This window comes from Somniosus microcephalus, chromosome 7 (assembly GCF_052327205.1).
Source record: "Somniosus microcephalus isolate GS21.2 chromosome 7, FLI_Smic_1.0, whole genome shotgun sequence".
Classification (NCBI taxonomy): domain Eukaryota; kingdom Metazoa; phylum Chordata; class Chondrichthyes; order Squaliformes; family Somniosidae; genus Somniosus; species Somniosus microcephalus.
In genome coordinates this window covers 260,226,923-260,254,718 of record NC_140993.1, presented here as the reverse complement: position 1 = coordinate 260,254,718, position 27,796 = coordinate 260,226,923, and the positions used below count along the sequence as shown (strand labels likewise).

At 41.4% G+C, this 27,796-nt stretch overlaps 1 protein-coding gene across 4 annotated transcripts in view; it reads left to right on the top strand.

Annotated features, from left to right (window-relative positions):
- znf407 (zinc finger protein 407) overlaps positions 1–27,796 on the top strand; it is a 659,746-nt gene that overhangs the window by 90,848 nt on the left and 541,102 nt on the right. The window lies entirely within an intron of this gene.

Here is a 27,796-nt window from a genome sequence, read left to right as displayed (position 1 = left end):
CAGCTAATCAAACAATTACTGAACTTGGAGGAGTGGAAATAGTATGTTAAGATTTCCAAGATAAATCCAACTGAAAGAATGTTTTAAAATGAGTTGATTTATTTATAAATGATGTTTTGAGTCTGTTTATTGCCTGTTGCAAATGGAATAATGAGTGGTGAGTAGGTTCAACAAGCACATTTTTGTGTTTATGTCACATCTGTTAACCATTTAGATGATTACAGGTTTAGGGTTCCTTTTATGAAAAGCAAACCTAATAAAAGCAGGTTCCTCACGTACATGCACCATGATTGCCTGGCTTTGTACTAATGGCTACCATCTTGGACATTTGGACATTGGTGGCAATTTGTAATCAATACAGAATCGATATTTTAATCCCATTAGCCTGCTGCTTTTCATGCTAAGCTGTTGGCAGCGCACACATCTGCAGAGATCTTAATAACAAACGTGAAAACTCAGCAGCTCTGGTCTTTATGCTGGAGGTTGAAAACAAAACGAATTAAAAAGCTACAGCTTTAGGGATGTCTCCTCGTAAAGTCTTTACAGCAATACTTATTTAATAGCGGGCTTAAACTTTACGGGATACTGTGTAATGCATCCCATTGCTGTTAGTAGAGATAAATGTTTAATAGAACACATGCGAGCGCAGTCGTCAAAATCCAGTTTTTGTTATAAACTTGGTGCACTTTTTTTCTGTTTTGAAATACACTGCAGATTTTTTTTTTTAACTTTCTGGACTTTAACCCTCTTTCGTGCAAAATTCCAAAATAAAACTCTTCTCAATTTGCCAAAAAAAAAGGTCAGCAGTTATGTTTGTGCAGCCGCATAACGAAAAAGACTGCTTGTGTTTAATCATTGGGTATCTGCTGGTTAATTAGGGAAGAATTACTGAAAAGTAATTGGGTGGGAGATGGTAAATATGTATTCGAAGTTTCACGTTCTGACCCAGAAATTAAAGTGGTGGGTGATGTGGGAATTTTGGTTTAAGTGACCATTGTTAACATGACCATGCTATTAATTATACTTTGATTAAATGGAATAGTGATTTGACAGCTTAACGCTTTGCATAATTATGCACTAATGTAACAACTGAAGCAATTGTAATTTGTGGCAGACTTGTCACTAACATCATATTTTAGTCATCAAACTTCTGCAATGGAGATATGGTATGGGTAAAATAAAAAATAAAGCGAGTTGAGTAACCTTTTTTATACGTATATTTTGTTAATTTACTTGCTGTTTAGTGGCATGTTTCTCCTCACCCGCACCCCCCCTCCCAAAACCGGGCCGCCTCCTCTCTCAAATTGTACAGAGTCTGTTTAGAATTGCCTCTTTTTCAACTGATTGTAATAAAGGTGGGTAATGAGCCCCTGTTCTCAATTTACAAAAGAAAATGGGTTTGTTAACCATTTCACGAATCCTTTTCTGCCTAGGAAAACTAACCAACGTTTGTAAATCTAAAATGAAAGCATTTGACTTCATGGAAGGAAGAAAGACTTGCATTTCGACAGCGCCTGTCACAACCTCCAGTCATCCCAAAGCGCTTTACAGCCAATGAAGTACTTATGAGGTGCAGTCACTTTTTGTAATGTAGGAAACGCAGCAGCCAATTTGCGCACAGCAAGCTCCCACAAACCGCAATGTGATAATGACCAGATCATCTGTTTTACGGATGTTGGTCGAAGGATAAATATTGGCCCAGGATCTGGTGTGGAAACTATTACCAGTGTGAAATTTCTCAGCAATTGTATACCTGGTGCAGTCTGCAGCAAACTTCAGAAAAGCTTGTGGGATAAAATCTGAATTAGGTTGAGTAGAAGTTACAAAACTGCTGGCTAGGAGCTGGAGTGTTTTGGAAGTATGTTAATTTGGATGCCCTGGTAAAAGAAAAAAAAATGCCATTTATCAAATTGTTACCATTAAGCAGCACCTGTTGGTAGTGAATTAAATAAGTTTGTACTAAATTGCTGCTTGAGAAGAGGCTGCGATAAATGAATAATTAACCTTGTTCAATTCAGCTGCTATCATGTGTACTTTCAAAAAAAAAACCCAGAAAGGACGACCCATTTTGTTTGTTTCAATAATTTAGCGTGCGCTATTCAGAGTCGGCATGTTCTCTCATTTTCTGAGACTGTTTCTCAAGTTGACTATCTTTAGTCATTGTACTGTGCCTTTTCCTACTGTGAAAGTTTGTATTGATTTTTCTAATTGACTGACTGACAGATTTTTGCTACATATCTGTGAAATCTGATCACAAAAGGTTCAGAGTAATTATTTTACTTCATTCTTGTAGCAGAGCATCATTTTACTTTAATTGCAGCAATTTTGTTAAAAATGTACAAAGCTTACCTATTCTAATGCAGCCTCTGACTCTGTAGTCTGGGTTTCCTGTTAGCCTGGCTTGCATTAACCTCAACTATTAAGCATGTTAAATACCGAGGAAAAAGCGCACTGGTAAATCTTGAAAATGGTTTCCAGTGTACAAGTTCTTGCTTGTAAGGATTAATAATTATGGTGTTGGGTCACGCTGGTTATGATGGAAAACACTGATATTTAATTTGGTCAGTGAGAGTGGAGGGGGGGGGGGGCAGAGACCAAAGGAGCAGGAGATATTACAATGCTCGGAGAACTGACCCCTTCAGCATTTGTTGAGGCTTAACATTAATTAAGTGAATATGTAAATTAAGCAATAGTATCAGCTCGATGGTTACAATGATGCAACATGTTACATTAATACCATGACAATGTCAATTCATTATCATCAATGACTAAATAATTTAGAGAATGCTCGATGGACCCATTAGTTCCTCAACATAATCAGCTCATGCTGCATTCCTTTATTACCATAATTTTTTTTAGGATTGTATTCTAAAGGGTGAAGTGATCTTTCAGCAACATTAACTGTAGTGAAAAGCAGCAATCTAGTTTGGACACTTGGCTTTGCTGCAGCGGCTTATATTTCTTTAGTGTACACTAAAATAAATTGTGTTGAAGTGGAATATTTGTGGTATAGCTAATCTGTTTTTTGGTTTTAAGTGTTAATAGTATTGAATATATGTGTATAAATGTACTTTAATGACTTGTTTTTTAAACGCAGGTACCATACCTGAGTTGATGCAGGCAGGTTAATGTATATTTTTCTCTCTCCTGCTTATGACTGTTACACTGTAGATAAAATACAGCTGTAAACAGTTACAACTGCAGTAAAATTGTTGTTAGTTGCATTACCTTGTTTTGAGGATGTGAGGGGATCTCTTTGAAGATGATTATAATGTCACTTTCTGACCTTTGCAGCTTGAATAATTGTAAATCATTGCTTCATAATGTGTCAAAGAATGTCTGAACTAGGCAATTAAATGGTAGAATATAATAGACCAAATTATTGCCTGTCATGTTTTCAACAACACAGTTAGTATTTGAGTTACACTTAATCATTACATGCATTAACAACTTCATTGGAATCTGGCACCAGGCTGGGCATGAAATGCGTCGCATTATTTAAATCTTCAATGGTTTAAGTCACTTATTTCTCGTGAACTGTTCCAACACAGAGATTTTCATGAAGTGGGCAGTCCCAAAGGGCATAATTCATTTACATCAAAGTTTTCGAACCAGATAACCGTACATTGTTTTGCAGCAAGATATCGCAGAGCTAAAAGAACTAGGAGTTCAAAAAAAATCTTGTGTACAGAATAACTTGGAGACAGAGACATCAAATAGTTGTGCGGTCTGACATACAGCGATATTGCAGTTCAGCTGGTCTGTGTTAATAGCACTTCAGGTTGGATGGCTTGATATTGCAGGGATATAACACCTCCTTGTTTGATTTTTTTTGTTGCACTTGAATGCCCTTTCCATTTTCGGAACATAGGAACAGGAGGAGGCCATTCAGCCCCTCGAACCTGTTCCGCCATTCAATTAGACCATGGCTGATCTGTATCTTAACTCATTCTACCTGCCTTGGTTCCATAACCCTGAATACTAACTTAAACCTAACACAAATCTGATCAATCTCAGTTTTTAAATTTTCAATTGACTGGCTGTTGTTTTGTACAGAAGGGACAAAACTAAAAATTCTTACCAATATTATCTTTGAGTTAACATATATCTACAATGCATTTCAATTCTTTTAAAGAATTTTCACTTAACCAATCTGTTTTAGTGATGTTAGTAAGATGTGGCTGTGATCCCCTCTCCACAGTGTGTTCCCAATCTCAGCAATGTCACCAACTGGAGGGGGCAAGCAGAGGTCATGTGCTTCTCCACAAGGGGAAAGGGGCAAAAGGGAAACTGGTAGGTGACCATCCTAAGCTGCTCTCATCCATTTTCCGATTGACTTGAAGAGCAGCAGTCATGGAATTGGGCAAACACATTGCGTGATCACTGTGGGAATGCTGTATGAGTGGAAAGGTCAAGAAACAGGGAGAGAAAACAAAAAGAAGACATGGGAGAGGGAGGAGTTGTAAATTATGCTATAGGAAGAGTTGAGAAACCGCCTAGTTTTGCACCACTCGCACTTTGTACTGGGTTCGTTATAACTCCCGTCTGATGCCAAGCCACATTTTAAAAAGAGCCCAGACAGTCCTTTTGGACCATCTGGCAAGTTTATAAACTCACTTCTGACTCTTGCTGATGTTATGAGCACAAGTGCAGCTCATGCTCGTAATATTAAAAGTTTACTGCCCAGGATGTGTAACTTGCGCACGCAAGTACATACTCTGTTATCACAAAGTCCACTGTGAGGTGCAGTCAGTATAACTTGGATCTACTAGCAGAGCAGTGAACTTTATACATCTAACCTTGGAGGCATGATAAGTATTTATGATTAAACTGGAGCATAACATTCTTACCAGGTATGATTGTGAACTCCATCAGGACTCAATGAGGCAAACTCAAATGCTACAACAGCAGCTTATACGTGGAAGGACATCTGAATAAGAGGAAAATGGTGGACCTGTGCAGCAAGTGAGATTTAGAGGACCAAACGCATAGTTGAAGGTCTTAAGGAGGCTTTGGAAGTGAGGAAGAGAGATGAGATCATTGAAATAATGACCCCTATAGGTGGATCATAAGGCATATCACATGGAGTGTGGAACAAGTGGTGAACTGAAGTCAGAAAAGTGCAGGCTGGGACCAGGCGAATATTAGAGATGCAATAACGCATGGTTCGGAACAATAGAAAACGCTGGAAAAACTCAGCAGGCCAGGCAACATCCACGGAGAGAGAAACAGAGTCAACGTTTCAGGTCAAAGACCTTTTGTCAGAACAGTTTTGAGAGCAAGTCCAAGAATTTTGAAATTGATCCACAGAGCCATAGTGGAGCTTGGCAAGTGAATGAGACCTTTGTGCTGGAGTGGACTTGGGTCACAGAGTTAAGGATTATTTGACACTGGGGAAGGAGTTGGGGCAGCCAGGGAGGAGGACATTGCAGATACATATCCTCAAGATGATGAGAGCATGGTTGAGCATTTTGTGAGCAGAGCCAGCAATGTTCTGGAGGTGTTAGAAACAGGGCTTGGCGATGGATCAGATGTGCGTGTGAGGCTCTGATCGGAACACCGAGCGTGTGCACCACTGGGTTTTGCCTGAGGGAGGTTAAAAGGGTCAGAGCTCAAGCCACGTAGGTGCCAATGAGAGTGGATCATAATAGCTTTGGGATTGTCAATAACTATTGCATGGCAAAACTCACTGGTACACCTAGATTCAGCATTACACAGAATTACATAGAATTTACAGCGCATAAACAGGCCATTCGGCCGAACTGTGCCAGTGTTTATGTTTCACACGAGCCTCCACCACATCCTTTTATTCGTTTCTCCCTCGTGTACTCATCCAGCTTTCCCTTAAATGCATCTCTGCTATTCATCTCAACCACTCCCTGTGGTAGCGTGTTCCACATTCTAACCACACTCTGGGTAAAGAAGTTTCTCCTGAATTCCCTATTGGATTTATTAGTGATTATCTTATATTTATGGCCCCTAATTTTAGTCTCTTCCACAGGTGGAAACATCTTGTCTACCCTATCAGACCCCTTCGTAATTTTAAAGACCTCTATTAGGTTACCCCTCGGCCTTCTCTTTTCTAGAGAAGGATTGTTGGACATCTTAGAATAAATGCAGATTTGAAACCCAAAATAATTGCAGACGTACCGCTATCATCACTTTTCAATCTGTATATAAATAATAATTTTAATTGTCCTGCTACAGTAGCTTTTTATTTGCTGTGTTTTTAAATGTGATTTTAACTGCTCCGCCATTGGTGGCCGTGCCTTCAGCTGCCCAGGTCCTAACCTGGAATTCCCTTTCTAAATCTCTCCACTTCTCTTTCCTCCTTTAAGGCGCTCCTTAAAACCCACCCCTTCGACCAAGCTTTTGCTCATCTGCCCCAACATCTCCATATATGGCTTGGTGTCAAATCTTGTTTGTTTTTTGATAACACTCCTGTGGAGCGGCTTGGGACGTTTTGTTACGTTAAAGGCGATATATAAATATTTGTTGTTGTTGTGTCTGTGTTAGCAAGTTGGAGAATACTGAAGTATGTGATTTTTAAAACCCTGGTTTTGTAATAGATTGGGATTAACAGTTCTGTTTTTTCCAAATTCGTAATAAAATTATGTTGCATTATTTTAAAATGGTGTCTCTCGCTCTCTTCAGTTTCTCACACTATGCAGCCCAGGGCTGAAAGCTGACTTGCTGCTTAGGCCAATGTTGCTTTTGAGCTGGCTGTTGCGAGCTGCAAGTGTGGCTTAGACCTTCCCGCTCAGATTTCACTCTTCTCTCCATAGGAAATTGCCTTTTTTGTGTCCCCTGCTTCCCCCTAATCGTACTCCTTAGATGGAAAACTTAGCTCGTGGTGACTCCTGAACATGTGCAAACAGGAGCATACAACGAGCCCATTGAGCACCAGTGTACGATAATAGGATTAAAAAAAATACAGATTTTCTTTTTTTTTAGTACTCCCTTTGTTGTTCTCTCCATTACTTGATCTCACTGGTAGTACAACAGTTGCAGCCATGATGATGGGCCAGCTGCCGGCAGGTCTGTTGCTCTTTGAACTGGCTTCTTTGCAAGAAAGTGCCTGGTCTCTACTTAATCCCACCAAATGTCGCTGAGGTTATGAACTCGGCAGTATTTGGATATCGTGGGGAATGAATCAAAATAGTGCCATGGGATCTTTTACATCAATCTGAGAGGCGGATGGCGCTTTGGTTTAACATTTCATCCGAAAGACAGTACCTCTGACAGTGCAGCATTCCCTCAGTACTACACTGGGAGTGTCGGCCTGGTTTCTGTGCTCAAGTCTCTGGAGTGGGGCTTGAACCCACAAGCTTCTGACTCGGGGGCGAGAGTGCTACTCGCTGAGCCATGGCTGACCCGTTCAGATTTCCAGCATCTGCAGCATATTGTTTTATTTAAGGACAAAATTGATGCTTGTTGATTGAAGAAGGTGGTTAATAGATCAAATCCTTCCAACTAAGCAGATATCCTCGATTCTACACAACATATAGTGTTAACTTAAAAAAAATGTATTGTTTGATTTTTATAATATTCTTCCCCCCTTTCCTAAAAGTGGTGACTAATGTTGTGGTATGGTTTCATGAACAGCCCTCTGATGTCTCACGTAAAGGACTATTCTTCATGTAGTAGTCTAGACAGTAATTGCTCAATATTCATCTACAAGGGTATCAAAACTGAGCCTGATCTTTTCCTCCTCATCTGATTTCTTTACATCTGCAGGAATCATAAAATGGCTATAAGGAACTGGAACCCTGACAATATATCAAAAAAATCTTTTGCCCCTTAGCCCCAGAGCCTATTGTAGTCCTCGAACCAATGGACAGAAATCAGCTAATGCAACACAGACCCCCAAAAAATAAGAAGAACCTGGGCCCTTTCCTGCCTTTATAGTTCAGCATCACAGCAGATAGTGCAGTATTCTATTTGATAAAAATTCTAATTTTGAAAGAAAGCCATGATTATTATCTACACTTCTGTTGCAAGTTAGAGTGGGAGACCAAACTGCAAATTGTAATGGAGAGAAAAAGGGAAGAGAGGGGGGGAAAAATACCCCAACTCCGTAGAGAAGGAAAGGTCAACTTTTTTAACATCTTGATATAGGGGCTGCTGCTGTTGGTAGTTGTGTGGGGATGTTTCCAGTCTGTTCTCGCTGTCCCTCAATTTGAAAATTGGTTGCCAGGTGTCCTCAATCAGATGACTGGATTCTGATAAGGTATAATCAAATTTAAATTTTCCCAGACTGTTGCATTTGTGTTATACAGTGAAACATGCTTATTATCACATCATTTTATATCATAATCTGATTATCATAGAACTCCAAAATGGCAAACCATTTTCAATTAATTTCCATATAATTTAACCCAATTTATGTTATGATAGAGCACATTTAAAGCTGCACGACCTCGCTCCGTTTTTATTTTTGTTACTTTGGGCGTGCTCCTCAAAATAATTGCCTCCTGCAAAAAAAAAAAAAAAAAAAAAATTTTTTTTTTTGGAAGATGTAACAATTTTTATAATAACAAGATGCAATGATATTCCATATCTGGATTGATTGAATGAACGCGATCACAAGAAAGCTTAGCGTTTACATCAGGTAGGTGAATCTTTGGAGCTGATCGGGGAGAAGGTGTATGCGGAAGGCTTTTCGGTGTAAGCGGAGTTAATATCCTGCATTTGTCTGTGTTTGATCATAAGGGAGCTCAATTATATAAACGAGCGGTATTCACGTTTTATGAAAATATAATTGCACTTTATTCTGTACAAATATAATTTAAATTACGGTTTCCCCCTGCCAGCCCCCCCTCCCACAGCCCCCCCCCCCCCCCCCTCCCCGAATGTCAGTGCAACTTTTGCAAGTGATGTTTTGGCAGCACCGTGAGTCTTGCAAAAGCATCAAGGGTATATTAACACATCAAAATGAATGGATTTCTAATGGCTAGAAAACATGTAATTTGGAAGAACTCAATAATTTTGAAATCAATCAAAACTGAAGAAACTTTAGTAACTCTGCAACTTTACTAAATACAGCTTCATCAAAACCTCGGTGATACAGAATTAACCCATTTTGTTCTTTTAAAGACATCAGTACTTCAGTATAAAGCGTGCTGTTATTTTAATTCTGTGAATACATTAGAATTATTTTATGTTTAAAAATTTGACTTTTTTAAATAAGACTCAAGTAAAGACAAAACCTCAACAGATTGATGTTGACATGAAGTCAGCCACAAAAACTGAAGTTGTTTTTTGTATTTGAATTATAAAATATAGTCACTCCTGTATACCCAAACTGATTTGAAGATCTTCGGTTTAAATGAAATATTAACCACATAGGAAGTACTGATGTTTTCGTGTTTATTGTACCTGGATTGATACATGTAAGAGGTAGCTGATTGGGATTCCTCAGGTATTAGACATTCTTGTGAATAGGGAACAGAATTTGTAGATGTTAATTAACAGTGTTGCATTGGACCTATAACATTGTCTCAGAAGGAATTATTATTTAATAAAATATAGCCAAAATCTGTATATGATCAGATTGATTTTTTTTTCAGTGTGGGGATTATACAGGAGCCTATATTTTGCATCAGCTTTTAAAAAAAAAAAAAAAAAAAAATCCACATTGTGTGGTAATTAGGAAAAATCTATGTGAAGACAGCAATGTCTGGATTATAGGCCATTTTTACCTTTGGTTTTACCATGTGTTGTCAGTACAGTTTACTGCAGCTTGACATATGAAGGGACATCATACTATTAAATGCTTTGTGTGAAGACTTAATATTCTCTCGTAGCTTTTAATTGGAAATTTAGGTGGCTTACCTTTGAAAACTAATTCATTGTCTTTACTTAAATTTTTTTTTTTTTTTTTAACAATTTTTGCTGTGGCTTGAGAGAGACAATCCATGTAAGTTGTGATTAATAATGTCTTTACTGTCATCTTTAAAAGACAGATCTAAAATACCATGTTTTTTGAAAATGACATTAAAATAGTGGAAATTGCACATTGGTTATGAAAAAATGTTTTGAGAAGATTCGTGAATCTTGTACTTGCAGTTTTTCAGGAGATGAAGTTAATGACTGATTAACAACAGCAATTAAAAGATGAGAAAAAGGCATATAATTAAAATTGCAGCACTTGCTTTGTCAAGCAAGCGTGTCATCTATTGTATAGTTGTTAAAAGCAAAAGGAAAGAAACCAGCATTTAATTTAGTCTCGTTTTAAACAGGAGACTGATAATTTGCCTGTAGATGCCTGCTTGAAGGTTGTAACTCATGTTTAACCGAGGCTGTGTCATTAGAAGTTCACAGCCATGTATTTTCTGTTGACAGTCATCGACAGCGAATATTTGGCAGTCAGAAGTAATTTAACTTAATTAATGGGATGCATATTTGATGGAGGAATAAAATATTCAAGCTCAGCAAAGTGGAAAAAGGAAAGATTTAGTGGGAGTAAAAGGTTGAAGAATGTAATTTGTGCATTCATTCTGCTGCTCAGAATTATGAATTGTCTTATGGTGATATAAAGCCGAGCTGATCCTTGGATGGAAATGTGCTGTCCCTTAACAAATAAAGCAATCAGAATGACAGTCTATGATTTAATTGATGGTGGGTGTAAGTTCACTGTAACAAGCGTTACACTGTATTTGAAAGCTGTTCAGAATAAAAGTTGACCCCCAAGATTTTGAACATTCAGTATATATTTTTAATAGTATTATTATTCTGCTGTTGAACCAGACCACTGTAAGTTAATGCAGTGCCCTTAATCTCTCATGGCACAATTTAATTGGCTTCCTGTAGAAATAGATTATTTCGTGATGAAATTGCTTCGTAATTTGATAGCGGAGAGAGTGGCACCTGCTTTTAACACCTTGAACACTTGAACTTAGTGCTGTTCTGGCAACTATGGATATAATAAATTCTGAAAGTAGCAGCCAGAGCGCATTCTTGTTGATTGTATATACTGGATAGAAACATATAAATTGTATATACTGGATAGAACATATAAATTGCATTATGAATGTTTAAAGCATGTAGCCTGCTATGTACAATCTCTTCTGTTTTTGCACCTTGATCTGTGTTGCGCACTCACCAGGGATGACACCAGCAATTTAACCAATGTATAGAAAGAAAAAGAGCTTGCATTTATACAGCGGCTTTCACGCCCTCAGGATGTCCCAAAGCGCTTTACAGCCAATGAAGGACTCTTGAAATGTAGCCACTGTTGCAATTTGCAGCACAGCAAGCTCCCACAAACAGCAATGAGAGAATGACCAGACCATCTGTTTCAGCCATGCTGGTTGAGGGATAAATATTGGCCCAGGACACCGGTGAGAACTCCTCCTGTTCTTCTTCGAAATAGTGCCCTGGGATCTTTTACTGAGAGGGCAGGCGGGGGTCTTGGTTCAACATCTTATCCAAAAGACAGCACCTCTGACAGTGCAGCACTCCCTCAGTATTGGCACTGAAGTGTCAGTCTGGTATGTTCTGCATGAGTGTAAGGATTTTGTCCATTGCTACCTTTTGAAATGCAGAACACTCAAGAAATGCTGTATAGAATGAATATAATTTGCAGTATTACACTGGAATAAGTAAACCGCTGTCACTAGTAATGTTCCTGTTGAGCTGCGTGGCTGCGCAGCAGTCTGGAGGCCCCGCACAGGCTGGCACCCCGGCTTTCAAATGGGAAAAACCGTGCATGTGCTGAAGTTTGAATGGGCTGCACAACCTGTTAAAGGGGCCGCGCACCCAGTAAAACAAATGAAGAGGGAACATTGGTTACTAGTGGTATACAGTGGCCCGTAATTTCAGATAGGAGGCTTCCTGCGCGCGGAAGCCTCCTATTGGGGAAAAAATCTACGCCCTTACCCAAGGGCTCCCGAGGTCCGGACTCTTCTGCTCCTGGGCCTGTCCACGACGAAATACGCAGGGCCCACATATCCCAAGGGCGCAGGCGGTTCGCAAGCGTCCCTGGGATCATGTGGGCCAGGCGAGCCAATGAAAGAAGGGAATCTCCCTTCATACTTTTGACAGATAGACCTGTCAAATATATCAATGGGGAGCACTGAAAAAAGGCACTAAAACATTAAATACATTTTTTAAAAAACCATCACATTTTTAAAATGAGTTAAAATTACATTAAATTAAACATTTTAAACAAAAATTTAATTTTGGGGGAAAAAAATTGAAGTTTTTTACGGGGCTAAAAATAAACTTACCTTTTTAAAAAGTATTTTAAAATTATAAATGAGTAGAAAAAAAATATTTTTTTAACTTTTTTAAACTTTTATGCTGGTAAAAGCAGGCCTTACATCTGCTTTTACCAGGCATAAGATTTCTAAGGGTTTTCTGCGGGTGGAGGTTCTGCAGAAAGCGGAACTTTCTGCACGCAGAGGCCCTTCTCCAGGGCAGGCGTCCGATCTGTCGAGAGCATTCTTGACAGAGTGGAAATGCCGGTTTTCAGCACATGCGCTTCACATGCCTGAAATCGGCATTTCCGATGTCCCTACGGGTGTAAACACAGCTCGTACACACCCGCAGGGATCGGAAAATACGGCCCACTGTTTAATAGATTGGTGTCCATTACAATAATGGATTAGCAGGTTAAAACATAATGCACTAGGAGAACAACAGAGGCACTCAGAGGGTGGTAGGTCCATGGAATATGCTGCCCCAAAAAGCTGTAGAAGCTACATCATTACATAAATTTAAAACAGAAATAGACAGTTTCCTAGAAGTAAAGGGAATAAAGGGTTATGGGGAGCGGGCAGGAATTTGGACATGAGTCTAGGTTTGTACCGGTCATGGCCCTGTGGATAGCGGAGTGGGCCCAGGGGCCGTGTAGCCTGATCCTGCTCCTATTTCGTGTGTCTAATTCTGTTAGATTCAGGAGATGGTTCTGTGATAGTAGATTGGCGGTTAGGATCAGATCAGCCATGATCTTATTGAATGGCGGAGCAGGCTCGAGGGGCCGATTGGCCTACTGCTGCTCCTATTTCTTATGTTCTTAGAAGATGCTATCTTCTTTTGTTGTACAAAATGTACCACTATGTCAGCTGCCAATGGAAAAAACATTCTGTATCAAATCCTGCCTGTAGTAGGAACAGGAGGAGGCCATTCAGCTCCTCAAGTCTGTTCCGCCATTCAATTAGGTTATGGCTGACCTGCATCTTAACTCCATCCACCCGCCTTGGTTCCATAACCCTTAATACCCTGACCTAAAATCTATCAATCTCACTCTTGAAATTTTGAGTTGACCCCCCAGGCTCGACAGCTTTTCTGGGAGGTGGGTGGGGCGGGGGCGGGGGGGGGGGGGGGGGGGAGTGAGCGGCAGAGTTGGTCAATGGGAGGTTGTCCAAAGTTGAAACTTAGAGAATCTGCGTGCAGATAAAAAGGCTTGGCTAATATTTGAACTACCGAAGTACGATGTTGACTAAAAAATCCTGATTTTTTCTTTTTCTTTTGCCCACATGTATTGCACAGTTGCATATATGAATAAATCCAACAAGTAATGAGTTTAATTAATAATTATTAAAAATGTTTACAGGTAGAAATTTCCACTGAGCCGCTGGTCCAGAAGGTAGTCTTTCCTATTTGTCAACAAAATGCTGAGGTTCTGAGTATGAACTTTTTAGCGTGAATGGAAATCTTGTGGCGCAGTGGCCCAGTTCAGTGTTATCGGTGCAGTTTCCTATTCAATTTAAAAAAAAAAAGGCATTTCTTATTCAGTAAAGCTCATCTTGGTGCATATCTCTCCAACTGACAATTCGTAGTCCTCCGCTAGTCCTGTACTGCAGCCACCTGCTGGGAGATGCACAACAGTCACCTCAGTTGACTCCTCTTATGGAGGAGTTCCTGGACCTCTGCTGCATCCTGGTGTTGAGTTTGTGACATGGAAATCTGTTGGGTGTAAATGCGCTTCCTAACGCCGAGCCCATTTAACTCGTAGTCTCTATGACCTTAAGCTCCTTTCGCTCAAGGCTGGTAGACCGACCGTATCTTTTTGGTACGCAGTGCAGTTCTGAAGCATCGCCTAAGATTGTGTCCGAGTTCCACTTGTCTCTGGAAGTTGTGGCTTCTGCAGTTTCTTCCTCATGGCACTGAAATTATGACGTTAGACGATGACGTTCAAAAATGTCTTCTCTGGGAACATGAACCTTTAGATGAACCCATGCCAAACTGATGTTAGCAAATTCAGTAGCAGGACATACCTGGGAAAGGTACAACCCAATTCTGATCATTCATGGGTCACCCCTTGGGCCAGTATATGGAGGGTTCCTCAAAGGCAGTGACCTGGAACAGTGCGCTTTTACAAAGCATTTTGACTTGGCCTGACCAATCCAGTTGATAAGTGCCGTTGCGCTGCTGTGCGGTTAAGCAACGCCTTGATTTAAAATTCTCATCCTTGTTTTCAGATCCCTCCTTGGCCTCACCCCTCCCTATCTCTGTAACCTCCCCCAGCCCTACAACCTTCCGAGATCTCTGCACTGCTCCAATTCTGGCTTTTTGCGCATCCCCGATTTTAATCTCTCCACCATTGGCGGCCGTGCCTTCAGCTGGTTAGGCCATAAGCTCTGGAATTTCCTCCCTAAACCTCTCCATCTCTCCACGTCTCTCTCCTTTAAGACGCTCCTTAAAACCTACCTCTTTGACCAAGCTTTTGGTCACCTGTCCTATTATCTCCTTATGTGGCTCGGTGTCAAATTTTATCTGATAAGCTCCTGTGAAGCGTCTTGGGACGTTTTACTACATTAAAGGGGCTATATAAATACAAGTTGTTGTTGTCCTCCGAGCCAGCCTGAAAGTGTACGGGCTCAGGACCATATTCTTTTTGTGTTGCAGTACATATTCATTTTACGTGCGGAGGTTGGAAGATTAAGAATTACCTCCCGTAGTTGTAATCTTTCTTATCCTTTGAAAGATGTTTAACTTCTACATATAAAATGTCTTCCTGCCCGGCCCTTTGCTTTCCTTTCTGACCTGGTGTGGTTTGGAGCTATTTTTGCCTTTTTGTTGGTTTATGGTTCAGTGCTCTTGCTGTTATTTGAGGTCTCGGTGCTGTCAGGGGCAGAATAGCGCACGGGCCTGTGTGCCCCCTGGTACCCATAATACAGGGGAAAAAAAACACACCACCTCTGGATCAGTTTCATTTGGGGCATAGTATCTTGTGGTATGATTTGCTTTGTTATTAATGCAGCGTGTGAACATTTTACAGGCCGACTCATTCATACATTTGCGTGTTAATGGATGGGAGAGTGGCACGGAGGGGCCGCAAATATTCTTGGTGCCCAGGACCCCAAGTATTCTTAATCCGGCTGTGAATGCTGTCGCTTCTGGGCAAAGGATGAAGCCTTATAGCAGAGTTGGGAAGATCACTTGACTACCGTTATTTTCACCTCCGCCCCCCCCCGCCCCCACTTGAAAAGACCTATAGACATACTAAGGCACACACCAGAGAGAGAGAGTGTCTCGGGCTCAATTTCTGGTCTGTGCTCGGTTAACTGACCTCATCAGTCAAGAGGAAGGGCAGCTAAGTTTCTTGGCCTCTCCCTACTCTGTTGGGGTCAGGCGCTAGGAAGTACATGGGAGTAACCTGTGTTGACTTAAATCCTGAGAGGTCAGAACTATCAGGAAAGATTGAACAGGCTGGGGTTCTTTTCTCCAGAAAAGAGAAGGCTGAGGAGGTGACCTGATAGAGGTCTTTCAGATTATGAAAGGGGTTCGATAGGGTAGACGTAGAGAAGATGTTTCCACTTGTGGGCGAGAACAGAACTAGGGGCCATAAATATAAGATAGTCACTAATAAATCCAATGGGGGGATTTAGGAGAAACTCCTTTACCCAGAGAGTGGTTAGAATGTGGCACTCGCTCCCATACGGAGTAGTTGAGGCAACATAGCTTAGATGGATTTAAGGGGAAGCTAGATAAACTCATAAGGGAGAAAGGAATAGAGGGTTATGCTGATAGGATTAGATGAAATGGGGTGGGAGGAGGCTCGTGTGGAGCATAGACTAGTTGGGCCAGATGGCCGGTTTCTCTGATGTATATGCTATGTAATCTGGGGTAGGAAAATTTGCCTCTGCACCCGTGAGCTAAGGAGGGGATAAACTCAGCTTGGGATTCCACCGCTGGAAATAGCACACGTGTGGACGTTGGGTGAGAATAGGACTGGACTTTTCTGTGGTGCTCTCTGCGATCGAGTAGCCTGTCGACTCGAGCCTAGATATCCACGTAGCTGGGATCCCCAGTGTTTATTTGGCAGTGTGTGCTCTGTGCTTCCCCCCCCCCCCCCACAACAAGACTGCCACTGATGCTCGAGTATTTCCCAGGGACAGACTAATGAACAATTCCTGGACTAATTCCCACTGGGATAACCTTCTGCTATCTGCTTAACTTGGCACGAAATATCAACTGGCAGTCTCACTCAGAGAAGCCATGGTGATGTATGATATGGGAAATAGCAATGTCACAGTAAGGGGCGGGGGGGGTGGTTACCCTTCTGAGGGTTGAGTTAAAGCAGATTGTTACAATGGAGTAGAGGGACCTAATTATATCTGACGTGGCCCTGCTTAATGCTGACACCGAAACCATCAAATTGCAAGACTACCCCTGGAGTGGAGTCTAATCCCAATGGGTGCACAGATCAGAGAAGCGGACGCAGAGGTCAGTGTGTCTCTGATTTATGGGCCTCCTGCTTTTCGCAGTCCATAATCTCCAGCCTGCTACCATTAACATGCTTCAGTGCGGTGAGCTTTCCACTGGGGGCGGTGAGGAAGCGTGAACCCCCATGTGCTGTAGCGCCCTAACATCTCCAGCAACTTAAAAGAGCAGCTAGCCTCTGACATGAATCAGTCATTCATGAAAGAAAGACTTATGAAATAATACTGAGCGGCCTGCGGGTGGCTCTGTCCAGGGAGAGTATAAATACTCGGGCACGGGCCCAGCTTGCGCAGGACATTCTTTAACAGGAACTAGTGAAGGACACAACTAGACCTCCATGTTGTAAAACAGTTGATTAAAGCTTTGTTTAACGCTTAGACCAAGTGCCTAGTAGTTTTCTTACGTCAGCCTCTTTTATTTTTATATACGTTATTCCTGATGCGTTTGAAATGGCAAAATCTACCCATGTAGAATTACCACTCCATTGTATCTCAGTCCATCGGTCATCCTTGCTTAAATATTTAAACACTGGATTCCATTGCGCTTCTCCCCAGCAACGCTGGATGCCTGTTGTAGAGCGTTCAGTGTCACTAAGGTGATGACAGAAAATGTTATGTCACTATCACCTAAATTGAATATTTGGTTGAGCGATTTCTCGGATTGGCTTCATTTCTGTTGGAAACTCCAGTGGGCTAGAGAATGGCCGGGGATTTGACGGTGCAGTGCCCGCCAGTGCCTGATTTCCCACCCTTGCTTGCCCGATTTAAGGACACTGAAGCGGTGAAAACAATGAGAAAATTCGCTGCCTAGGCTGACATATGAGAAATGAACACAGTTCCAGAAGGCTGCCTGCCAGCACTTGTTCAACTGCACCTCCGTTAAAAATGAGCACTTTCATATCAATTAGGGATTGTTAGAAATTTTTTTTTTTTTTTTTTAAACTTGTGCGTGCTTGATCTTGATGAAGCAGCTGTAACTTTCAAAAGGGAATTGGGATATATACTTGATGAGGAAAGATTTGCAGGGCTATCAGGAAAGAGCAGGGAGAAGTGGGACGATTTGGGAGAGTGCTTTCAAAGAGCTGGCACAGACACGATGGGCTGAATGGCCTCCTTTTGTGCTGTATAATCCCATGTTAAAAAATAGTAACTAAGATCTCACTTTATTAATTTGGGACACAGGAAGTCTTGTATTTACATTTAAGTCTTGTATTTGTATCGTGCTTTACAGACAGTGAAGAACTTTTTTGAAGTGTAGTCACCGTTGTAATGTAGGAAACGCAGCAGCCAATTTGCACACAGCAAGCGATGTGATAATGACCAAATCGTCTGTTTTTTAGGTGTTGGTTGAGGGATAAATATTGGCCAGGACACCGGGGGAGAACACCCCTGCTCTTCTTCCAATAGTGCCACGGGATCTATTATGCCAGCTGAGAGAGCAGATGGGGGGGCCTCGGGTTTAACGTCTCATCCGAACGACGGCACCTCCGACAGTGCAGCACTCCCTCAGTACTGCACTGGGAGGGTCAGCCTAGATGTTTGTGCTCCAGAGTCTGGACTGGGGCTTGAACCCAACTGAGCCACAGCTGCCACAGAAAGGAAGTGACCAGGTATTTTGGGGCCTCTCAACGCTCCCTCAAGAATTCCAGCATGTCACTGTGAAAGTGCGCTGAACATCCTTTTTAAACTTGCTTTTGAACATTTAGTTACTACCTTGAAATACTATGGTGTGGAGATGCCGGAGTTGGACTTGGGTGGACAAATGTAAGAAGTCACACAACACCAGGTTATAGTCCAACAGCTTTATTTGAAATCACAAGCTTTCGGAGCGCTGCTCCTTCGTCACCTGACGAAGGAGCAACGCTCCGAAAGCTTGTGATTTCAAATAAAGCTGTTGGACTATAACCTGGTGCTGTGTGACTTCTTACATTTGAAATACTAAGCAGAATAACAAAGCTCAAAACAAAACCTCCACGTGCTTTAATATATCAGCAAGTCCAATTTGAAAATTTTCTCCTTTGAAGAAGATATCTTGATGCTTTTATTGCCAGTCCATTGTTTTTATTGGTTAACTTTCATTGACTTGGTTTTAAAAAAAAATCATTTTATATGTGTGAGTTTCTGTTTTGAAAGAAATCCAAGTCACCAAAACCCTTGAATATTCTTAAATAACAACAGAAAATGCTGGAAATGCTCAGCAGGCCAGGCAGCATCTGTGGAGAGAGAAACAGAGTTAACGCTTCAGGTCTGGGACCCTTCTTCAGAACTGGAAAAGGGCTAGAGATGTAACAGGTTTTAAGCGATGCAGAGACAGGGGGAGGGGAGGATCTGAAGGAACATTCTGTGCTAGAGTAGAGGCAGGAAAGATTAAATGTTGCAAATGGGGAAGGCAAAATAATAAACAGCCTGAAAAATGGCAGGGGTTATGGTCTGAAATTGTTGAACTCGATGTTGAGTCCAGAAGGCTGTAAAGTGCCTAATCGAAAGATGAGGTGCTGTTCCTCGAGCTTACGCTGAGCTTCATTGGAACAGTGTAAGAGGCCGAGGTCGGAGAGGTCAGAGTGGGAGTGAAGCGGAGAATTAAAGTGACAGGCAACCGGAAGCTCGGGGTCACCCTTATGGACTGAACGGAGGTGTTCCGCAAAGCCTCTCATGGACTCGCTGTTTAGATCTGGCATAGTGTTTAATTGACCAGGGTCGGATTTAGTTGAACTGAACCAAGACCTGATCACTAATCTCTAATTTTAACCCTTTTGAAGACGAGTAGCATTTTTTGACCCCAAATTCTGTCCAAAAAGAAAGACTTGCATTTCAGTAGTGCCTTTTACAATCTCAGGATGTCCCAAAACACATTACAACCAATGAAGTACTTTTTGAAGTGTTGCAAGGTAGGAAATACGGCAGCCAATCTGCGCCCAGCAAGATCCCACAAACAGCAGTGTGATAGTGACCAGATCATCTGGTGTTTTTTTAAGTGAGTTCAGTGTAATTGTAAGAGTTTCTGTACGTTCTATTATAATCCGTATTTCAGAGACATCCGGCGTATCCGATGCTGCGACTGCTTCTCCGATCAAAAGATTGTGCACATTTCTGCAATTCAGAACGCAATGGGTTAATCTCATGTGCTGGAGGAGACTCGTGTTGCGAGTTATATTTTGAGAGTGGTCATATTTTGTTGTTGTGCGACTCGATTGTTCAACAAGCAGAAATGACCTTGGTTTCCACGTCGAACACTTCTGCACAGGGGCTGGTTTTACTGGGGCTCCGGGTAGAATTATGAATTAGTCACTGCATAATTGCAGTTTCTCTTATTTGCATATTGATGCAAATCGCCAAACGTTTCAAAACAGTGAGCTGTAAATAATAATTTGATATGGTTTTTAGGCATTTAGATGTATTATTACAATGCACTATGGGAAGCTTAGACCTTTTTGATCCGTGCAATAGCATTTAAAAAAAATTCCCTACCTGCGGATCATTGCGTGTGATTAGTCAGCAAATTCATAGCATGCTGTGTCGCGTTTTATATCTTAGGGTAGTAAAGAGGGGTACCAACTTATTTACTTACCGTATATAGGCTGCAGTTAATCACATACAAATTTTTAACTCGGAATTCAACAGCAAGTGCGACTTATATTTATATAGCCCCTTTAACATAGTAAAACATCTCGAAGCGCTTCACAGGAGCGAATACCAAACAAAATTTGACACCGAGCCACATGAAGAGATATTAGGACAGATGACCAAAAGCTTGGTCAAAGAGGTAGGTTTTAAGGAGCGCCTTAAAGGAGGAGAGAGAGAGGCGGAGAGGTTTAGGGAGGGTGTTCCAGAGCTTAGGGGCCTCAGCAGCTGAAGGCACGACCACCAATGGTGGAGCGATGGAAATCGGGGATGCGCAAGAGGCCAGAATTGGAGGAGCGCAGAGATCTCGGAGGGTTGTAGGGCTGGAGGAGCTTACAGAGATAGGGAGGGGGCGAGGCCACGGAGGGATTTGAAAACAAGGATGAGAATTTTAAATTTGTGGCGTTGCGGACTGGGAGCCAGTGTAGGTTCAATAATAATGACTTAAATATTTTGTAATTAGTCTAAAGGATATGGACTAAGTCTATTGAAGAACAGGTCTGCTGTCTCTGTCATGGTGACTTCTCTTTAATCTTGACATTAATCCTCAATTGGTATCAACAAGAGCATGGCTGCTGAATTATGTAGAGTCTTCATTCCCTTACCGAGCAGAAATTTATACCTTAATTATATTGTTTTGTGATTTTTTTTTTTTTTGTTTCTTTTCCCCACATCCCACATGCTCCAAAATTCAAAATTTCAACTGTTGCATGTTCAATTAATTCAAATACTGGACAAAACAAAGGTTAAACTGCAAATAAAGTGAAACCAGGAGCAGTGGAAACCTGAATAAAACCAACAAATGCTGGAAGTACAGAGCAGGTCGATCAGCTTCTCACTCTCTCTCATTGATCTGTGCGTTTCCAGAATATTCTGGTGCTGTTCTAGCATAAAAGTACAAATAGAAACCAAGATGACTACCTTCTAGAACGGATTTTATTCAAATTAAATAAAGGGATTGTGCTGGGGAAGAGTTTAAACGTTCTAAATTCATCCACTAGTTTTTTTTTTAAGATTCCGCTTGATACAGTATTTAAGTAGCTTCTATCGCAGTCAGTTTTCCCCTTTAAAAAAAAAAGTGTTAATACTACAACAACAACTTATATTTATATAGCGCCTTTTAACGTAATAAAACGCCCCGAGGAGTGTTATCAAAAAACAAACACGATTTGACACCAAGCCATATATGGAGATGTTGGGGCAGATGAGCAAAAGCTTGGTCGAAGAGGTGGGTTTTAAGGAGCACCTTAAATGAGGAAAGAGAAGTGGAGAGATTTAGAAAGGGAATTCCAGGTTAGGACCTGGGCAGCTGAAGGCACGGCCACCAATGGTGGAGCATTTAAAATCACATTTAAAAACACAGCAAATAAAAAGCTACTGTAGCAGGACAATTAAAACTATTATTTATATACAGATGAATGATAAACACCATTTGTTTTTGTTTCTAAGTTGTGGGGGTCTTTTTGGAACACTTGGTGAGTTCTGGCGGTATCGTCGTGGGAACAGGTCTGAAGGAGTTGCGGAGCCCAACAGCGAAAGGGCTAAATGCACATTGTCGAGATGCAGTCATGAACCTAAGGGTTCTTCCACTTCAACTGTGCATGTTAGTTAAACTCCCCTATGGCTTTGGCTCAACAATTCCTTCATGCTGGCTCCGCCTCCGCCCCCCCCCCCCCCCACCCCCCTCGATGGTATCATCAGCACTCGCTACTTTCATATAAAGGCAAAGAGAAAGAAGTAGAGAAGTTATGCTGAACCTTTATAAAGCACTGGTTTAGGCCACAACTGGAGTATTGCGTCCAGTTTTGGTCACCACACTTTAGGAAGGATGTGAAGGCCCTCGAGAGGGTGCAGAGGAGATTTACCAGAATGGTTCTGGGGATGGGGGATCTTAGCTACAAGGACAGGTTGGAGAAGCTGGATTTGTTTTCATTAGAGCAAAGGAGGTTGAGGGGTGATTTGATAGAGGTGTACAAGATTATGATGAGTTTGGATAGGCTAGACAGGGAAAGGCTGTTCCCACTAGTAGATGGTACAAGATCTAGGGGACACAGATCTAAGGTTTTGGGCAAAAGATACAGGGGGGGATGTGAGGAAAAACTTTTATATGCAGCGAGTGGTGAGGACCTGGAACTCGCTGCTGACAGAAGTGGTGGAAGAGGAGACACTCTGTTTTCAAGGGGAGACTGGATAGGCACTTGAGGGAAATAAACTTGCAGGGCTACAGGGATAGAGCGGGGGAATGGGACTGACTGGATTGCTCTACAGAGAGCCGGCATGGACTCGATGGGCCGAATGGCCTCCTTCTGTGCCGTTATGACGCTTATTAAAGTTACCTCATTAATTTAACATAAGTTTTATAAAAAGGCTGGTGGCCAATGTTCCCTCTAAATTGTCTTTGTTGTGCGCGGCCTTTAAGCTACGGTTTGCTATTTTATAATTTTGTACCAGGCATAGAGTTTCCTGATTTTCCGCTGAAGATTATTTTTTTCACAAACCTGCAATAATCATATTATGACGGTTAATCCTCTTGTGCGAACATCATCAGGCATCGAGCATGTGGCAGTTTCTATTCTCGCTGAGAGCCATTACTGGTGCAAATTTGACTATAACCTGAATGCCATCCCCACACAAAATTAAAATCGGATATATCGACTTAAAACTCCTGATGAACTGTAATCTTCATTATTGAATATATGACACATGTATAATTCTACATCTAAGTGGAAATTGAAATCTAGCAATTGTCATTTTTCATGTGAAATTATTAAAGCATGGCCCTGATAATGATCAACTTCCAGCAATCCAGTGCTGTTCCATGGAATCCCCATTGTGTCCCCACTGTGGGGAAACGATAGAAGAGTTTTTTCCGACGGCACCTTCCAAGTACTTTGGCAGCACCTCCCAAACCCACGACCTCTTCCACCAAGAAGGACAAGGGCAGCGGGCGCATGGGAACACCACCACCTCCAGGTTCACCTCCAAGTCACACACCATCCTGACTTGGAAATATATCACCGTTCCTTCATCGTCGCTGGGTCAAATCCTGGAACTCCCTCCCTAACAGCACTGTGGGAGTACCTTCACCACACGGACTGCAGCGATTCAAGAAGGTGGCTCCCCACCACCTTCTCAAGGGCAATTAGGGATGGGCAATAAATGCTGGCCTAGCCAGCGATGCCCACATCCCAGGAATGATTTTTTTTTAAAAAGTCCACTTGGGAGGCAGTGGCCTTAATAGACACAGAAAAGGAAAAGTTCGCCAGCACCTAATATCCTTACCATCCTGCATATTTTTTGTTTACTATCCATGGATAACTTGTTGAAATAGATTTCAAATACCAGATACCGGGGGTGGGGGCAGGTGAGCAATTTCAGGCTATAATCTATTCTTGGATGTCGATCAAGGCCCCCAATCATTCTCATCGGTTGCGATGTCACCTAAGCAAGCTCGCATTAAATTTTAAAAAAATATGCTGGAAATACACAGCGAGTGTGCCCACACCTGTAAAAAGACAGGGCCATGTTTTTGGGGATGTAAACCTTTGTTAAAGTTGAAAACATTCATCTGTCTTTGCTCTCTTACAGGTGCTGATGTGTATTTCCAACATTTTCTGTCTCGGTTTCAGATTTCTGACATTTTCAGTCTTTTTTTTAAACCAGAGCTTTGCAGTTGCTTTATTCACTATTTTTCTTATCTAATGGATAAGTTTTATGTACTTAAAAAAAAAAAAAAAGTTATCATGCGTTTTCTTTATTTTGGTCAGTTTTACAGTCAATTATTTATGTTCATGTCCAGATCCAGGTGTAGTTCTAGCAAAGGTTCCGCCAGCAGCCAATTGATTGAATAAACGATTCCCTGCAAGTAAGGCAGTGGCCAGCAGGTGGCGCCTGGTCATTGCTCATCTGCGTGACCATATTTTCTTTTGGCTGAAGGGCTGACTTGTCTTATAGAGGGACGATGCCTTGCAGTTAATTGATCAGGTTACTGATCACATTTTATCATTTCTCTTGTGCTGAAAAAATTCAAGCAACCGATAGAGAAATAATTGTTCATGGTTTTTGTTCTATCCTGGTGCGTAATAAAGCAGAATGGAAATACCGTATGGATTTTTTTTCATTTTACTTTAAAAAGGATACATTATCAATAATTATGTTCATTTTATCTTTTTTTAAGCATTTTATTTTTAATAATTGGTAATTATAAATAATGAATCGGGTCAGTATGAAGCGTACAGGAGCCCAGTGCTTGTTAGTCACTCCCAATCCACTTGCCGCATTGTCATATAAAACTAGACTTGGAAGGATAAGGAAGATTGTTTATGACTGCCCCCCCCTCTCCTCAGGATCTGGGAATATAGTGGAGCTGTGTTAAGGGAGACTGAGCCTGCATGAAGTGGAGCGAATAACAGCCCGTGTCATTTTGTTCAGTGTTTCCTTTTTCATAGTTCAACCTAAAAAAAAAATACATTTTATTAATTTTAAATAAAAATGTAGGGGGGAGCAGGTTGGTACAGTGGATTGTATAGAGTTTTATAGCGCAGAAACAGGCCATTCGGCCCAACTAGTCCATGCCGGTGTTTATGCTCCACCCCAGCCTCCTCCCACCCCTCTTCATCCAACCCGATCTGCATATCCTTCTATTCCTATCTCCCTCATGTGTTTATCTAGCCTCCCCTTAGATGCTGTCCTTTTATTTCAGGGACTTTGGTTCCACGTCTCTCTTTGCTGACTGTAAGGCTCCGATGTGAATGGGTTTGGACAGGCTCGAATGGGCATGGGCCTACAACATAAAACTGCCCCTCATTTGGCACTAACTGGCAATCTTTTTTGGCTGAGGCGTTAAACCGAGGCCCCCGTCTGCCCTCTCAGGTGGACGTAAAAGATCCCATGGCCACTATGTGGAAGAAGAGCAAGGGAGTTCTCCCCGGTGTCCCGGGCCCAATATTTATCCCTCAATCAACACCATTAACTCTGGTCATTATCACATTGCTGTATGTGGGAGCTTGCTGTGCGCAAATTGGCTGCCGCGTTTCAAACTACACTTCAAAAGTACCCCATTGGCTGTAAAACACTTTGAGACGTCCTGAGGTTGTGAAAGGTGCGATATAAATGCAAGTTCCTTCTAACCGCAAAGCCAAAGTATAGCTTCAGCGAAGGAGAGGGGTGTGCAGTCACCTTCCAGTTGCAAGATACGAGAAGCAGGAGTACAGCAACTGGTCTGAGCAAATTTTTAAAAAATCAATAACTGGGTCGAAAATAAAATCTGAGACTTGTCTCTGTGCAAAAGTGACACAGTTAAAAGGAAAGAAATGAAGAACTCTGAGCAAACTCTTGGAGTTGCTGTGTTTTGGCAGGTAAAGCAGTCCGCAGCAGTCACAGAAGTAGCAATTAAAAATATACCATACATTTATTGAGGAGTTTTCAATTTAATACTGTGGAATTCTTTATTGACTAAAAGTATCTTTTTCATATATTAAAAGAGGAACACTCATTAAAAATTCTTGTTATTAAGTTAAAGTGGATTTTCAGGTGTCCGCTGTGGCTCAGTGGGCAGCACTCTCTCCTCTGAGTCAGAAGGTTGTGGGTTCAAGTCCCACTCCAGAGACTTGAGCACAAAAATCTAGGCTGACACTCCAGTGCAGTGCTGAGGGAGTGCTGCACTGTCGGAGGTGCCGTCTTTCAGAGACTTTAAACCGAGGCCCCGTCTGCTCCCTCAGGTGGACTCAAAAGGTCCCATGGCCACTATTTTGAAGAAGAGCAGGGAAATTATCCCTGGCCTCCTGACCAATATTTATCCCTCAATAAACCCCACTAAAACAGATAATCTGGTCATTATCACATTGCTGCTTATGGGACCTTGCTGTGCGTAAATTGGCTGTCGTGTTTTCTACATTACACTTCAAAAATACTTCATTGATTGTAAAGCGCTTTGGGACAGCCAGAGGTCTTGAATGACGCCAGTTCTTTTTTCTATTTTTAAATGTAAACTTTTCTCCGAACAAATGTTGTTGTAAATAAACATTTCTACCTTTGCTGGTGATGTTTGTAATAAGTAGTCTCCCCCATCAGTTTAAATGCCATGCTGCGGACTGGAAGTGGAACCTCCTTTTGAAAACAACAACTTATCAAAACTGGACTGTGAAATAACTTTTATTTTTTTCCTTTTTCTATTTTTTCTCATCATTCCAGCCAGTATAAGTGAAGGGTTGCTTCACAGGTGACTACAGAGAGTTACTGGTGCCCCTGTTACGAGCGTGAAAGGGTCAGTAACTCACAAGTGCCACAATTACAATAGCCTTTCAGGTGAAGGAACACCAGGAAAGAATCCGAAGCCTATAATTGGTGTTCGCAGCTTGTACGGCTGAGAAAACACTGGGAAACCTCTTGTCTCCAGTGAGGTATTCGGTTTATATCACTTCCGTTTAGCTTTCTATAATGGATTTCTGGCCTTAACGCGCACAAGGAGCAGGAAATCTGTCATTCGTGATTGCAGGTGTCATAAGTGGATGGTCTCGCTTGCCAAGGTGAAAGGAATTTAAAAAAAACATTGCTGCATTGATTGAGGTGCGCAGCAGTGCTCATTTTCTGCTGTCTGAATATAGAGCAAACTTTTCACAGAACATAACTTTAATAACCTACAATAAGAACCTGATCTGATCATGTGGCACACTGATGTTTGGTGACCTGATACAATTTGTTAATTGTTTGTCCCCTTATTGTATATTAAAAAAAAGCAGATGAGGATAAAGTAGCATTTTTTCCAATGCATATTATACAGCAACTTAGTGTATTAACTAATGCGATCTTTATTAGATTAATATTGTATTACAAAAGAGCATTTTTGCCACATAAAGCAGTTTGCAAATTCATTCTAGACAGCTTCCATTGACTTTCAAGATGAAAGATCATCTTTCTATTGCACATCTTGTGTGTGCACACCAGGGGGCAACAGAACATGGATTTGTTAAAAAAAATATTTCCTTTCTCCTCCTTTCAGCTTGCTTCTTTCTGCCCTTTCTCTGGCTAGTGTCCCCTTGATCCAATATCGAGGGGGAAGGGGGAGTGATTTAAAAAAGGGGACAAAATGTTTTCTTATTAGAAAGAGCAGCAAAAAAAGGAACATTATGGTGGGGGGAAGGAATTGGAAATTGGCAGGGAGTATAAAAACATTAAAGTAAATCGTCACGGGGATAAAATAGGCACATTACAGCTAAATGATGAAGAAAAAGAAAATGAAAGGAAATTAAATGTGACGATTACAACAGAACGACAAATAAAGGTGGCAGGAGAGTGAAAAGTGATTGCAGAAATTGCAAGATAACCTGAAATAGTATTTCAAGATCATCACATCACTTATCATAAAATGTTTAGGTATCTTGCGCTGCCTTATTTTTATATGCTATCAGTCCTTTCCAGGAGCAGTATTGCCTCCACCATAATAATTGCTTTTATGTGGTTGTACCTAATTAAATAATTTAATTGTTTTCTTTGCTTCACTACGG